At 36.0% G+C, this 17,041-nt stretch overlaps 1 long non-coding RNA gene across 5 annotated transcripts in view; it reads right to left on the bottom strand.

Annotated features, from left to right (window-relative positions):
• Positions 1 to 17,041, bottom strand: part of LOC141944186 (uncharacterized) — a 44,511-nt gene that overhangs the window by 17,859 nt on the left and 9,611 nt on the right. For 3 of the 5 annotated variants that reach the window (XR_012629175.1, XR_012629179.1, XR_012629178.1), the window contains exon 5: positions 15,252 to 16,501. This is a non-coding gene — a long non-coding RNA (uncharacterized LOC141944186). Of the gene's footprint in view, positions 1 to 3,388; positions 6,406 to 15,251; positions 16,502 to 17,041 lie in introns of those variants that run through there. The other 2 variants (XR_012629176.1, XR_012629177.1) reach the window with 2 other exon arrangements.

The following is a 17,041-nucleotide window of genomic DNA, read 5'->3' on the forward strand; positions in this document are numbered from 1 at the left end:
AAATCAATGTTCCAAATGTTTTTCTTGTGATCTGACTTATGAATATCAGACTTCAGCTGCTGCTGCATCTCTTGGACAAAAACTAGCCTTTACATTTTTTTCAGTGGAGCACCATGGAAGCATGAGAGTCCATTAATAGCAAAGTCCAAAATTAAAGGCATCACTGAAATTTGATATGTTTGCAACCCATTATGTTTTTTAATAAACTAAAAAAAGTTTTGCTGATGTGCCCTCATGTTATAAATTAATACAGTTTTGCAGATGCTCTCATGTTATAATTTAATGAAATATTGAAAAAGCTTTCTTGAAGTACTTCTGTTATACTTCAGCAAGGGGCAGATTACAACACCCAGCAGATTACAGCCTGGAAAGCCTTGCTGGATTTAATTATGTTGCATTGTGAAAAAAATTGAAACTTGAAACAGTTTTGTGTATCATTTTTTCTACAGTATGTCATGGTCCACACTTCAGTCCCAGTTTCCACTCTTACTCTAAATGGTTTGCTTGATTATATCATGTCTGAATATATTTTTAGAAACATTTAATTATTTTGTTTTTCTATTAAGAAAAAATAATTTTGCAATAGGTTACATTACTTTTCAAAACAAATGTTTGTTTTCATATTTCAGTAAAAGCATGTAGTAGGGTAAGTGGCCCCATTAGAATGAGGATGGAAAAACTTAATTGAAAAATCATTCCACATTAACCAGTCAGAGTCATCAGACTTAGTCAAAGGATGGCTTATATCTCCCAGATGTAGGGCAAAGTCTAAAGCTGTGCAGTCCTTCCTAGCCCCTAATACAAGATTAGGTTTAGACTTCTGTTATCTTTCTGAGAACTACAAATATTTTCTTTCTGTTTTAATTCATGCATGCTTGCATCCACTGGATATTTTTTATTTTCAGTTTCAATATTCAATCACAAAAAAATTCAAGGATGTATTTATATTCCACTGAATCTATTAGACTTTGGCACTGATTTGAATGATTGTAAAGAGAGTCCTCCAAGAGGGAACATTTTATGCTTATCTAGGAGGCAGTTTCACATTGTTAGAACAGTGATCATTAAGGGATCTAAACAAGGCAGCACACAATGCTCCTAAGCTTGGCATACAATAACAGGACAGTCAACATTTAAATTCTAACATGTCTCTTATAGGCATTTACCCTTATAATCTTTGATTCCAGTTAAATATGATAAGTACTCCCTGCAGTGTAGGCACATTAAATTTAGACAGAGATAAGTTTCAAAACAGAATTATCAGTATAAAACACAGAACAATAAGGGGACAATGAGTAAAGACTGGGAAATCTAGGCAAATGTTGATTTAGAAGCTGCAGTTGCCTCCACCTGGGACTGAAACTATGTGACATCTGTATTCAGAACACAAGAGATACAAGAGCATAGAAAAATACGCTTTTGAATCCCCAGAATGCTTCAGGAAATGCATTTTGGAAAATTGTCCATAATTTTGAAAATATATTAACTATATACCCTTTTATTTAATAATTTATATAACTGATCCATATAGGGTGAGACTGGTTCCACCTTGCCTAATTACCTAATGCTGAGAGTGACCAGTAATGAAAGATTATAGAGAGGGAGTAAGATACATGATTTCTACAAAAGGAACCTTCCCCTTGAACCCTTCTGCTTTGCAATAACCAGAAATCTCTATCACCTGCTTTACTGGGAATCTGGATCTCATATAAGCCTGATTATCCCTTAAGACTCATCCCTCTTAGCAGTAGAAATGTACATTTGCTAGGAGCTTTTTAGAGAAGAGCAAAAGACCTCCGGTTTGCACATGCTTACACTTAAATTTATTGTCTGTTTTGCTATATTTTCCTCTGTCTTTATTGATTGCTGTATTAAGTCTTCTCATGAAAGGTTTGTTTGAAGGGCTTTTACTTTTCCTTGCTACCAGAAAATGATTGGTCTGCCATTGCCTGTGCTAACAGTTTGCTACCGCTGATGTACGGACAATTATATACAGCCAGCACTTTAAAAGTATATGTGTTAAAAAAAGTCTCTTCATTTGATGAAATGTTAAGTAACTGGAATTGCTTGTTGCTTCTCAAAAATGCCATGAAGTTTATAATCTGCCAGGTAGGGATTTACTGGCTGAGGGAGGGGGAAAGGCACTTTAGCCATGTCCGTTATTACTGATTATCTGAACATATGTGCTCACCTTAACTGCTCTGGTGGCTGAGCAGTCCCCCAGTGCCACCAGTACTTTTGGCAAAAGCAGTCTTCTAGTATCAGAGGCATTTTAATGACCTAGTCATAAACCCCACCTTAAAATCCAGCAGGATTTTTTTTTTTTTTGTTCCCATTGCTCCTACTGTCAGGTTGTTTCAGAAGAAAACCTCTTTCCTCTGAGGTTTAGAACATTTCTTTTAAATTGCATATGGTCATTCTGTTGCCAGCTTTCCACACTGTTGTTTAATTTGCATGGTGATTACACTCTAATGTGCATAACGTACTTTATGTGTCTCCATATTTGGCTAAGCTAAACAAACCCATTATTTTGTCTTCCCTCAGAGGGCTTTTTGGTCCCTTGATCATCCTAATAACTCTACTTTATGTCTGTTCCAGTTTGGATTTCTCTTTCTGGTTGACCAGAATTTTACATAGCTTTCACTGAGGGAGATGATATCCCTTAGCTGACACACAGGGGTAGCCGTGGGATTGCAGAACAAATGTCAGAAAAGAATGAAAAAAGAGGAGACTTCAGACTCCCTCCAACCACTACCTCTTGAAATCCTCTGGTAGTGCTAGAGGGAAAAAATAGGCAACTGTCCACAAGGTTTGATCTCTGTAAATCTAACTACTTAGTCCAGTCCCTCTTCTTGCTTTCCTTTAGGCCATTTGGTTGTACAAAGAAGCAAAATGGCAATACAGGCTCTGTGCAGTGTCTTTCATGCAGCTCAAAGAACTGAAGTGGAAAAATTTTTCTGGAACACTTCTCCTTATCGTGGTGTTTGCAGTAGTAGGACATGGTTCAAGTTCAGCCTTGTAGAAAAATAGCACTACAAGCAAAAACCTCAATTTTGCACTTTGTCATGGAGTTGTGACACTGACTGTTCATAGGCTTTGAAACAAAAACCAAATTATGACTCCAGACTTTCTATAGCTTTGAGCAGGACCCTGAGAAAGAGTAGCAGTATTTGTCTTTACTTTCTGTTCTCTAGTTATAGATTTTAGACACACTTCAGTCCTTTCCTCCTGAAGCAGATTATATCTGCTTCTTTCATTTAGTGTTACTATACTATTCACCAGGGTTTGTATACCAATAATGTTAACAAAAGAAGGGATTCCAGCCTTTTTTCTCTAAAAGATCAGCTTCATCATATACATATGTTCAGCAAAGAGCAATAGACTTCCTCAGTTTAAAATGCTCCTGTAATTTAGATGAAAAATTTAAGTCACAAAGAATGTCAGACATCATCAAGAAATTACTACAACAGTGTCTGAATGGACCTTGCTGGGAAGCAGCCAACACAAGGACTGAGAAGTTCAAGCATCTTTTCCATTAAAATTATTGCATTATCTCAGCTATCACACAAAAATACTCCCTGAAAGAGGAAGTTACTTAACAATTCTAAGGAAGGAGCACCACGATCCAGTCCTTTGCTAAGTTCCTGTATAAAACTACTCTGGAAAGCCCTGTCAAATTGCCTTTTTTTTTTTTTTTTTCCAATCCCTTTGACACAAGCACATTAACTTAAAACCAAAGTGGGAATATTGCCAGCAAATCTTTTAAGGTGAAGTGAGCTTGGGACTTAAAGCTAAAGCTATTAGAGGTATGGGATTTAATGCAAATTATACACATTAGTTTGAATGTCTGATGAACCACTAAATGTTTTACATAACCATTTTGTTTCACCTGTGCTGTTTAATTCTCAGTTTCTTACCAATAGCCTGCTTGCCAGACAAGGTCCTTTGATCCAGAAATACTTTAAGACAAGGATTTCCAGATGTGCCTATGGGAACAGACATCTAGCTTTGAATGGTCATAAATTTTAAAGAACTTAAATGTTTCTGTACAGGATTGCAGAATATTTGTTTCACTTTCATTTTTATTCTGGTAGTGCTTAGAAACCTCACCTATTGTGCTGGCTATTAGGCACATAAACATACTACTAAAAAGTTCAAATTTAGCATGTAAAGAAAGAAGACAAAAGATGGAAGACAAGATAATGTGATAAATAAATAGTGACCAGACCTTAACTTATACACGTGGGTACAAGGAGTTTCACTGACAAGAGCAGAAGTTGCAAGGATGCATAGTAGTTAGTCTGCTCAGGGAAGCACAGATCTTCTTCTACCTTGTGAAGAGCTATAATTAGTACAGTTTTACCAGATACACCACTGCTGGAAAAAGTAGACTTCTGCAAAGAGCAGAGATGTCATGGAATGAGCAGTTCAGCACCATCCCAGATCTGTGCATTAAAGTCTCAAATGGGTCCAAAGGCTATAAACATAATCAGTCTTAACTACAGCCGCAATTAAATGCTATTTTTTTCCTTTACAAGAGATACATGGCAAGACTGTACCTCTAGTTCAGATGTGTTTTTCTCTCGAGTGGAGTATTTTATCAATGCATGGTGATTCACAACTAATTATGCATGCAGTAGGGAGCAACAGAAAGGTCATCCTAAGAAAGGGAGAAACTAATCAAGCAGGTGAAGGAGGAAGTGGTACATGGTAAGAAAACAGTGGAAAGAAACTAATTTGCAGATTTAGTTGCCAGCGGCAAGTTACTGGTTTCATTTGTGGATGGCAGCTGTGGAGGGAGTGTAGGATCCCAGGTGAGCCTGGATCGTCCCTGCTGCTCCTGCTAGTTTCAGCTACTGTTTGAAACCATCTCTAGCTCCTAAGTGCTGGCTTCACCTGAGCTGGCTTCTGCCTCTCCTTCCCCATGTGGCTGGGGGAAAAGGTGAAGGGGGAATTTTTATTATTTTACACCTTTCTGCCATTTGAAGAGGAATCTTGTTTTCTGCCCTGGAGTCAATATACACTGGCAGAGATTACCATTTTATACAGGTCATGTTAATTGTTTTAATATAGATTTTGAATAATTAAATAAAGATCTTGCAATTCAGAAAGTAGGAACCACAGACAGAGAGGATTAATGCATATTGTGAGTTCTACATCTTGGAGGAAATACTGTCTTCTAGAAGTTCAATATATCTTTTTAATTAAAAACAAATTTTAAAATGTTTCTTTTAAAAGTCTTTGTAGTCTTGAAGATATTATGTAAAGGTAATTTTGTAATTGTTAGAAAAGTGCCCATGAAAAATTAGTATTTTCAAACCAACACGGATAAAATTGTGTGATGTAGAAGTAATTTACACTTTTTAATAAGTACATTGTTCTTGCTGAAAGAGATTATTGTATTCACTGACAGCCAATTTTCTAGTGATGAATTGTCTAAAACCCCTTCTTTCTGATATTTTTAAAATAGATGAATAAGTGGTAAGCTAATTTTTATGTTTTTCTTTACAGATCAAAGCATTATTTTCATTATATTTCACACCAGTGTTACAGATAAACATATGACTACAATAAACAGTAGCTATGTTACATTGTTAGAACTGTAAGTCTGTGTCTTGCCATTTAGACTGATTCATTTTTATTTTTTAATTGCTATTTGTTCATCTAGGGGCTTGAACCAATGACCAGGGAAATCAGTGAGAAAATCCCTGCCAATTTCATAGATTTTGGGATAAAAATGTCAAAACTGTTTTCTGGTTTTAATTAATTTTCAAATACTTTCTGTTCCCCCTTCCCCCTACTATAAAGCAACCATAAAAACCTTGTTGACAGGGAAGTGGTTTCATTAGAAAAAGATCTTAATTTAGTCCATGGACCTCATTTCACACCCTGCTGATATATTCTGTGCATGTTAACTCCTATTTCAGTAAAATCTTGTAAATAAAGTAATTGCAACAATAATACAGAAAAAGTAACAAGTAGTATGACATTGGCTTGTGTCCTGGATGAGATAAATTTAAAGTGTAATGGGAAAACTTATGTTTTCATTTTTTTTTTCTATCTCTTTCTCCTAGAGGTTCAACTATGAGTAAAAAGCAACACAATCCTTGTCTGTTGAAAGGATCAAATATCCTTTTCTTGGCTTTTGAACACTTGCTGTAATGTAAAGAAGTGAAGCATACACCCTCTCCATAACTCTCCTTGAAATGCTTAGATTAATTTTGCACCTGTTGGTGTGACAGTTGCCTGCTGAGGAGTGCTCAGGTATTGACACCTTCCAGCACCCACACTTGTGTGCATCTGCACATCATTTCTGCTGTGCCTTTTCTTCCAATGTTTTCTGGGCAAGGCAGGGAGTCCCTTGTCCTTCCTGCTCTAGCTGGTGTGCTGAAAGTAGTCTGTATCCTGTTGGACAAAGAAGAGAGAATGTGTGAGGGTAGCAAACCTGACTCCATTACTTTATACTTCAGAAAAATGTTACTACTTTCTAGTAGTCTTGGACATTTCAAACAATGTGGCACTGGAAGGATGGGAAGAATAGCCTACAGTCTGGTAGGTGCTGTAGTAACTGTGTAGAGGAGGACTGAGCCCCTTCAGGATGTAATACAATAGAATTTGGAGGCACACAGCACCTGGGAGCTTCTCAGGCTCATAATGTGAATGGAGTTATTTGGATTTTGTCCCATCTTTATCCCAAAACATTTTCTTTGGGCTCTGGCCAATGTGGCTTCAGACCAGCCTGTGCAAAACTGTGATTACATAGGAAATTAATAAGTGATTCTGGCCCCTTTTTTATTTGTCCTCTTTAAGTGAAAGATGAGTTCAATTAATAAAAAGGCACCTGAGTTGAAAAATGAGGTGATCTACCTGATTAGAGTATGAAGAGCTACATTTAGCATAACATTATAATGTTGAAAATTATAAGCAAACAGCTACTGAATGGTAATACTAGGATTGTATTAATAGGCATTGTACCACAGTATTAAGCATATTTTTTAAAATAGCAGACTGTCTACATGCCTAAAATTACAATAAGGGACACTGTATGAAAGTTCAGTCAACTTTATCTCACAGTATGTAGATATATAGATATTGTTATATCTGTATATGTCTTACTAGATCATGCATCTTGATATACCTCCAAAATATAACACCTCAAATATTGGTTTCATCCAGAAGCCTGTCAAGATCACATATTGCTACCTCATGGAGTTACCTGATCTCCCCCATTAAAGACAGCTTAAGAATCAGAATCATCCTGTGTGTAATAAGCTATTTATAGGGTTTTAGCTTCATAGTCTCTGTTCGACAAATAAATCTGTCCAGATCTAATTCTATACTAGAGTCAAAGCACCTGGTAACTTTTGGGGTATTGCAGAGTTTCCGTGCACTGTGTATGGCTCACTGTGTATGGCTCAGTGTGTGGCTTTGAAAAAGGTCTATGTCAACATCTCTCTTTTACAAAACATCAAATAGACAGAATTTGCTGTATAAAAAGCTGCATTGGTAAATAACACTGTTCCAAGCAAAGAGAAATTAGGAGTACTTCCCAAGTTTTGACCTGTTCTGGTATCTGCATTTTTTTGACTTGATCTTAATATTCTTGACTGTAGTTCTGGGGAAAAGTAGAACCTTCTCATAATCAGTGTCTGCTTTCCTGTGTGCTGTACACCACAGTGCTGACTGCCTATTATATCACGCCTTTGACTGCTATGTGTCAGCTTAAGCCAATGACTATTGAAGCCATCCACTCTAAAAATAATAAAGATCTCAATCATAATAACTGGATCTACACATGAGAGGAAAATGCATAATTATTTTGCCAAGTGGAGATAAAAATAAGATATTTATGATCACTGCTGCTACCTAATTGATCAGGAGAGACATTGATTTGAAGAGCTCTCCATGGCTGTGCATCCTGCCATCAGTCAATGGAATCCCTCAGCGAAATAATAGTATATCACATTAAGAGTATATTGTACACTTTAAAGGAATGTAACACACCACACACATGTCAATTAGTTAATTCCCCAAAATACGCTCTGAAGCACTATGCCCTGGGAACTATTATTATCCTGCTTTAGGGTTAAATAAGCTGAACCAAAGCAAACAACATTTCATACAAAGTCAGGAAGCTAGACAGGAACTGAAGCTTGGAATCTAGATTTTTAGTCATACCTTACTAACCACTACATTATAATGCCAGTTATTGGTGTTGTTTACCAGTATGTTTAATTAGTTATTTACCTTTTCAGAAATACAGAGTCAAGAAACCATGTGTAGATGACTTTCAAATACCTCTTAGACCATAAACCAGGTTTTTTTTAATGTTTCAGTTATATCTGTTTCTACTGTTGCATAATGTTAATTGTCCTAAAGTGCACACTAGAGCTTTGCTTCAATCTGTAATCACTGGGAACTTCCAGGTTTCCACTGCATTTGCCAGAATCTTGTATTCTTTAAATATGTTGTGTAGCCCATGTTTCAGCTATTCAACTTTGACAATATAATTCAAAATATTTTTTGAACATTTGTGTTTAGTATGAATTGATACGCAGTAGGGTTTGAGGTTTATGACACGTATTCTTTAATGTGAACAGTCACTTTGCCATATAGTTCTTAAACTGAAATAAAGGATACATACACAATGAAGACACTTGGTGTCAAGAGATTTATTGTTATATAGTCTCTGAAGCAAAACAAAACAAAGGAAAGGAAAATAATTTAAATAAAAGAAAATAATAGTTATTGAAGTTATTGGCACATGTATAAACCTTTTAGTAAAGGCATTTTTCAAGTAAGAGATTTTTATCTTTCATTATTAGAGACTCATTCATGTTTACTCCAGCCATGTCTTATTTTCTGGTCTTGATCCAAAGCCTGTAGTGGTTAGTGAGTGTGTGAAAGTTTGGAGAATTGGAGTAAGGTGTGGAAATTTGAGGAAATGTCAGTTTTCTGCTTATGGATTCCAGCTGATGTTATGAAAATGCTGTAGGTATTGAAGTCAACTGAATGTCACACAGACAATCTGAGATAGACAGAAAGAAGTTGTGGAAGCCCTGTATAATAACCTCAGTTTTGTAAAAACTAGACATCTTACCTGAGCATACCATATGGAATTCTTCTGATTGGGAAGTGATGAGCTTTTTTCGCAGAGCACTTTTTCCCAAAGACAGGGAGAACAAATCATAGTCTGAAGATACTTCTTCCCATTAAATACAGAGGGACAATAAATGACCTAGCTGTTGTGACATATCTGATAACTAGACTCCCAAATGGAGGAGATGAGTTTGATTTAGTCTTATCATTGACTTCAATGACTTGTAGATTTCAAAAAGCAACTAATTATATCATAAAAGAAGAATTTTTTTTTTTTTTTGGTCCTAAGAACCAGAACTGTAGATTGCCAAAGTATTTGTATTAGCATAAAATAATGTATACCTAGATGCCTATATGTTTCTATGAAAGACCATATGTTTATTCTATCATACTTTGAAAGCTGGAATAAGTATACTTTTGCTATAGTTCAACATCTGATTGATAACATGCCTGTTATAGAGGTATTTAGAAATTTCCCTATTCACAAGAAAGGGATTGTGGCAGGTTACAGAAATAGGTCGTGGAAATCAGAAGGTGTGTTTTCATAAGCAGCCAAAACAACCTAATGAGTCTGTCACCAAGTGGGAAGATTTTGCATCTTTTCCCTTCACAAGCCTTACCTTCCTGCACTCCAACAAGTCCCATTCATGCTGTCCTGTCAACTCCCTGAAATCAATTTTGTGTGGAACAGAGAGAAGAAAAAGGAGAAAAGGAAGAAGAAGTAAAATCTCCTGGTTTAGGTAGTGGTAAATTGCTAAATCATCTTGCTGTCCAAGTGCTGCTGCTGGAAATCATGGACTTCTACTTGCAGATGAAATAGCTGGGAAAATGTGAGGATGAGAGGAATATGCCTACAGAGTACTGGCGACAATTCCAACTTGAAAAATCAGTTCTTTACATGAGGAGTTGCAGGCAGATCTCTACTTTAAACACTATGCAAAAATTCTATCATACTGAGTTGAGGAAAACCCACACTTAACTAGTAAAAATGAATAAAGTTAACAGAAGTACTGTTGCTTCCAGGCTAATATTTTAAAGACAGTAGAGATTTCTCTTCTCAGCATTATGGCAATATTTGACCAGGGGCAATAACACTCAAACTGTTTTCAGTCTCTTATTGTACTTTAATAGGACTCTTGCAATCAGTACAACACAGATATGATGAACACTTATCTTACAAGAGCTTTACAGAAATTAAAAGCCTAATCCTGCCACTTCTAATTGTGTTCTGTGATCACTTACTTATGGTGGGGGTTAGGACAGCAAAATCATAGCCTGGGTCCAATGCCATTACCCATGTCAAACAGCCCCATGTTCCACCTTCTGACTTAGATCACTACCCCTTGGAACTGGGCACAAAATGCAGCAGAAGAACCCTGATGTATTTCCTTACACTGTTCTTTCGTTGTGATGTTGAAGATGGTTTCAGGGCATTTATCTCAAGAGAAATTATAAGAATTCGAAGTTTTAGATCTTTCTGGACTGCAACTAACAAGGGCAGGACCTTTTAGCTGCTCACCTTTTTGTAAGGTGAAAGCATATAAATCCAATATGAAATGAGGATGAGAGAGGTACAACTAAAGAAATTAATTTAATACTCCCTACAATTCAGGACAGTGTGTATAAAAAAAGACAATATAACCCCCATAACCACTCTTGCTAAAGCTTATGACAGATTGCTGGATTTAAACTTCAGTGCTGTTTTAACAGCCCATTTATAATGTTCAAACTAAATGCAATTAGACATATTGCTCTCATCACCTTATGTTCAAAAGTAGTAGATTTTATTCCCAGCAAAACCTATGAGTGTCCTGTGTGAAGCCAAGATTGTACCATCTAGTTGAAGGATTTACTCAGAAAGAGGGAGTTTGGGGGAGACAGTGAGATAAATGTGTTATCTTCAAGCAGCATATATATAACCTTCTAATAACTCCAGAAAAGCATTTTTTGAGTTTAGAGAGCTTATTTCTATTCTTATTTGTTAGAGTGGTTATCTATCTATCTATCTATCTATCTATCTATCTATCTATCTATCTATCTATCTATCTATCATTTGTGTAGTGTGCTGCTGTGGATAGGATAAAGTTTGGTTTCTTATCTATGACTGCTTTTCTATGTTGAGTTAGTTAACAAGTGGTAGGGTAGTATCTGCTGCTTTATTATGTTATTTATTTATGTCATTGAAATTAAGGTCGTCATCAAATCTGTTAAAAATTTCATACATGTGTATATAGTTGGCATGGAGAAAAGGATCTAAAGGATATGTGTAACTGAAAAAGAGTATAAAAGGAAGGGAATTAATAGTTTAATGCTATTCCATACTTTTTGAATTTTGAAATGAGAAAAGAGAGAATTAATTCAGTGCATATGTTTTCCTCCATTTATTGTCAGCTTTTGGAAAGGGAAAAAAAGGTATCTGTGAAAAGAAGTGAGAAAAAGAGGACTTCACTTTGGTAGTTTCACATATTTATCATAAAAACTACCATGGAAAAATCTAAGAAAAAAATGGATTTGTGCAACTGGTCAAAAGATGGTATGATAGCAGAACCATTAACTTGGAAAGACAGAGGCACAGAAAAGCTGTAATATATTGTCTTGAGTAGTTGCTGGTACTATATATATTTTTTTCAGTAATGAAGAGGTTCTAGAAAGGCTTCAAAGCTTATCATATGTGGTTATCTCGGCTTGCAATCAATATTTATATCGAAAAAAACCTGAGGGTCTCCTACTAACTTAACTAAAATATGAGCACTATCACAACAGTTCCTAATTGCTGTGAGTAGAAAGAGGGAGAAATAGAAGACTGAGTCTTCTAGCTCTCATCTTCACCTTTTTCTCAAACCCACAGGTATTTGGATTTCACGGGGAGAAAAATCAGATCTCATTACATCTAGTTTTCAATATTTGGGCATCTAGTTAGGGGAATAAATATGTACACTGGACTAGGCAAGGGCCATCAAAGTAGTATGTAGGTGGAACTGCTAATTCCCCTGTGGCTTCCCTTTTAGCAGTACTAAGAAGTGTCATATTGCTTAGTCACTCTGCAGCCTTAGGAGGTTTCTATACTTCGCAAAACCAAGGTGTGTACCGCTGAACTGCTGAAGAAGTACCTTTGCTTAGTAAGTGTAAGTATCCTTTTGTTTTGTAACTACAGCAGGAACCTACCTTTCTTCGTAGGAGCCGATATTTATTTTATTAATGCCCACTTGTAGCAGCTTTAACACATGGTAGTTATGCATTTATCTCTTTAAGCCTATGAACAGTTGTGCACACAATGGAAAAGTTACCTGGAGCAGTTGTACAGCAGAGCTCTCTTGCTGGCTTTGCTGATGTAAATATTGAAGATGTTTTAGCACTACATCTTCCCTAGAAAACCTAAAAGCCCTATTTTTTGTTTGAGTCTCAACACCTTCAGTACTCTAGAACTATAGCAGAAATAAAGTATTTTCCCCAGAATGTTGAAAATACAATTTCTTTTTTCTGTTGATGATTCCCTGTACATTTCTCTGGGTTTCACATTGCTCTGAACATAACAGTGCTACCTTTCTCCACACATTGTTCTCTCTATTGATTTCTAGTGAGGTGGGTGCAACTCCTGCTTAATCAGTTGAATAGCATACAGCTGATGCTCTGATTGAGTCCACTGCATCTAGCATTAAATTGCTGGCTTGACACATGCTCAGTATTCAATGAATCAAATCCTCACCTTCTCAACATTTGCTAATAAAAAATGGGTCATATATAGGAGTCTGGTGAAGAGGTAGACAGTTCTGAAATATGTCTAAACAGCATATTTACACAAATGTACACACAGAATTAAGTGCATTGTAATACACTTAGAACTAGTACAAAGCAAAAATTATTATACATTTTAATGCAGAAATCCTCAATTAAATGAACTTATTTGGCTCAACAGTTTTAGCTCAAGGTACATCTGTGGTTCAGACAAGTTGATACATCAATATTTATGATAGAAAGGGAAAGGGGTAAAATTGGAAAGTTTCCTAGAATATTTGAGACAAATTTACTGCATCACTTAGTATGAACCAGATACATTACCTAGATGTGTTAGTAGAAAATGGTGGGTATGTATTTGTAACCACAGAGACAGACAGAAATAATCTTCTGCCTGATATAAAAGCTCTCTTCAACCCCTTCTGAGGCGATATCTCACTCCCATACATCCAATTTATTAAACATACATAGGATCATAGCACATCATAGGGAATGTGAGAAAGAAATTAATGAGATGGGTTGACAGGTTTCTAACAGGAAGCTGTGATAGGGAGGAAACCATGGAAGCAAAGATTAAAGCATTAGAGAAACCACATAAATCTCTATTAAAGAAATCTCTATGTCTAGCTTATATCACTAGCCATAGAGTTAAAAAACCAGGCTGCATGAGGAAAAAATTATGGCATATCCTGAGAAATGATTGTATATTATGGCCATTTTTTTAGAACATTTGCCAAGATTTAACAAGTATGGCATACCCTGGTGCTAGAACCTGATAGAATTTTATTAAGTCTTTTATACACAGCTTTGCATGTTAATACTATGCTCTCCTTTGATCTGGTTAGTCATCCAGCAGGAAGCTAGCATAAGACAGTTACTTTATAACTAGAAGCACAACTACTGAAATTACTGACTTCTTTGTAGGACTGAAAAAGGAGATTTAACATGCCCCCTAGCACAAGACACTATACAACTTAAATGTTGAAGTCTTCCTTCTAATGGGCCTAGAGAGGTGTTCCACATCTCTGAGTGTCTTAGATGAATCTGGAGTTTGCCTATTTAACATTTGGATTGGTGGGAGATTTTGGGTTGATTTGGGAGGGGGTTTGTATTGATGGAAGCCATCACTCAGATCAGGAGTCTGATGGATTTTGTTTCAGACACAGACTATTTGGGGACAAACAAAAAGTACTAATGTTGTCAGGGTGTCCTAGGAAACATACTAAGAGAAGAGCAGATGAAGCCTGCACTCACAGCATTTCATCATAGCATTTCATTTTAATAGATTGTGCTACGAGACAGTACCTCCCAATAAACTATAGTACAGTGAGGATATGCTAATTAAGTGGAAGTGGATTTCTTGTTTGATCAGACTGTATCTGGTTGATCTGTGATGGCGATGACAGCAATGATAATCTAATCTCATCCACCCACCCATCTGGTTTTTCTAATGTGTTTATTGTACTGTTGTATCTACATCATCAGTCATGGATGTAAAATATGTAAAGACTGCAAACATAAATAAGGAATGACATATTAATTGAGCAACATGCAAATTGCTGCATTTACGTTGCTGGGAAGTGGGTACTCTAGGGAACTTCTTATTACAGATCAGATGCTGATATTCTGCTATTAACACCCAGCTGCTTGCTTCTGCCACATGGAGGTTCGTGGTGATACCTCCTGCCACTTCCTACAGCACAAGGGAGGGCTTAGTACTGCACAATGAATCCAGTGAAAAAGTCTTTGCTGGGCATGTAAATGTGATTCTGTAAAACAGTCATGAGGAGGGGGAGGAAAAAGTGCACAGCAATATTTCATACACATTAAATTTATTTACTTGAAACTTGCTTACACAGAGATCCCTCTTCTACAAAGCTGGCCAGTGTGTCACTACCTTCTCTCACTTTCTTTGTTACTGCCTGCTTTGGTGTGTCTGCATACTCACTCAGTCTTTCTTTTCAGATAATTAATCTTCCAAATAAGCACTGTACTGTCCCTTAAGCATTAACTATTAAGTTCTATTTTCTGCCTTTCAGTCACTACCATGTCTTATTCAGCTTTATGTACTTATCTCCCTGCTCCAGCCTTATCAGGCAATCCTTTTGTGACAAGAATTCAGGGAAGGCTCTATAATATTGTTACTATTTTCAGCCTCTACATAATGTCATCAACAGTTTGAACTCAGTTGTTGGCTGGACTGAAGATTTCGATTCCTTTTTCAGGTGTTTAGCTATTTTATATACACTTTAATTTCTTCAGCTTCCTAACTGAAAGTGGTTGTTTTGCATCTTGCTTCAATTTACATCTTTAGTTTAAGTGCATTGCATTCACTGTTAAACACTCTGACCCGATCAGTTCTATTTTGTACTTCCTTTAAATATTAAAACTTAAATCAGCAGATTAAAGATACCTGATGCATGAAAATGACAATTGCTTTAATTTCTGGTTTTTTTACAATTCATGTGTCTTAGTAGTGTGTAAGGACATCATGTAAGATAAAACGCCCTTTAAAGACAGTTTATGTTCAAGTGAGAAGAAAGGTAACTTTGTTTTGCATAAGCAAGTTACTCTACACAAACATATATACAGATATACAAACATACAGATACATTAACTTCATCTGTCTCCCCACTTTTCCCAGGATTTCTTGTATATGGTGGAAAATACAGTGAAAATACAGATGTAAATTTCTGTGCATTCATACTCTATTACTTGAGTGGGGGCCTGAACTCAGTAGTATTTAAAAGACAGAACAGCATGCTAACACATCTTATCTGAATTGTTAGAGCACAGATTTGTTTAAATCTCAGATATTTTTTCCTCTCTGGTGGACAGAAACCTCCTTGAAGAAAATACTTATGAAAATAGTTGGCATACAACATTCAATTGCTTCAAATAGAAAAGCCAAGGATGTCAAAGAGCTGGTACTGGAAAGTTCTTGTTCTTGGTCTCCCAAAACTTCATCCCCTATGTCAATTCATGTTTTCCTTTGGCTGCACTAATTGTACTACAGGTACGTGTTGTGATCAAAGCATTTGGTATCTATGGCAGCTCCAAGAACAAGTGATGTCCTTACAAATACTGCACAACTCCAATCAATTTCACTAAAAATAAGATATGAAAACCATAACTAGGTAGCACCTAATTTGTATCTGAGTTTCTGAACTTCTCTTCCACCACACTATTCTAACATCTGAGCTTTTTGGAACACAACAACCACATGAAAAACATTTCTGAACATAAGATGGATACTGATATCTTCATGAGATATAAGTAAACCTTAACAATTTTATCTCTGTTAGTGTAAATGTGAATAGATTATATCTAGAAATGAATTGTGCTGCCATTAGTTATTTCCAGAACTGATTAAGAAACAAAATTGAAATGTGGCATTTAACTTTTCACAAGAACAGTCTGAAACAGAGCAGTGGGTGTTACAGTACATCAAGATGATGTTGTTTTACCGAAGATGTTCTGTATTACCCCTATTTGGTGGAAGAAGAGCCAAGCAATAGCTTCAGTGAACATACAAACTGAAGAAAAGCATGAAGAGCCTAAAATAAAACTCAAAAATATACTTTTGCTTAAAGGAGCAATGTCGAACACACAGTCTGCTGACTGTTGCAGTAAGAGCTGGACCAAAGGGGATAGAAGATCATGTTTTCTGCAATATAAGATAAACAAGACATTTCTCAGCACTCTACCAATTTAATGTACATAATGTCCAAACTCTACCATACTCACTGCTTCCTTAAAAAAATAAATTGATTACCATAACAACTGTAAAGAACTTAATGGATTGAATATCTGAACAATTCTAATAGGTGTAAAGTTTTAAAATAGAATTCTTACACAAAAATATGTTTTAACAGAAAAAATACCCAATATGCAAACCATTATGTTTAATTAGATTAATTAGAAGAATTTTTTTATGAAAAAATAATTAAGAGAGTCCTGAAAAAGGCATTTGTTTAATATTTCTTAAAACATGTCAATAGCACATTTAACCTTCTCTGCACATCTGCCAAAATGGAGCATTCACTTTGGAGATTTGGTAGCTATCAGAGAAAATTATTGTACCACAGGGAATTTGTATGAAATATTCATTCAATTAAGTATTCAAAACCCTCTGAGCCATTCAACTACTCAGTCAAAATGAACATATTCTAGGAGCAAAGGCATTGTTTTTATGATAATGCACACA

The sequence above is a fragment of the Strix uralensis genome, chromosome 5 (assembly GCF_047716275.1).
Source record: "Strix uralensis isolate ZFMK-TIS-50842 chromosome 5, bStrUra1, whole genome shotgun sequence".
Lineage (NCBI taxonomy): Eukaryota > Metazoa > Chordata > Aves > Strigiformes > Strigidae > Strix > Strix uralensis.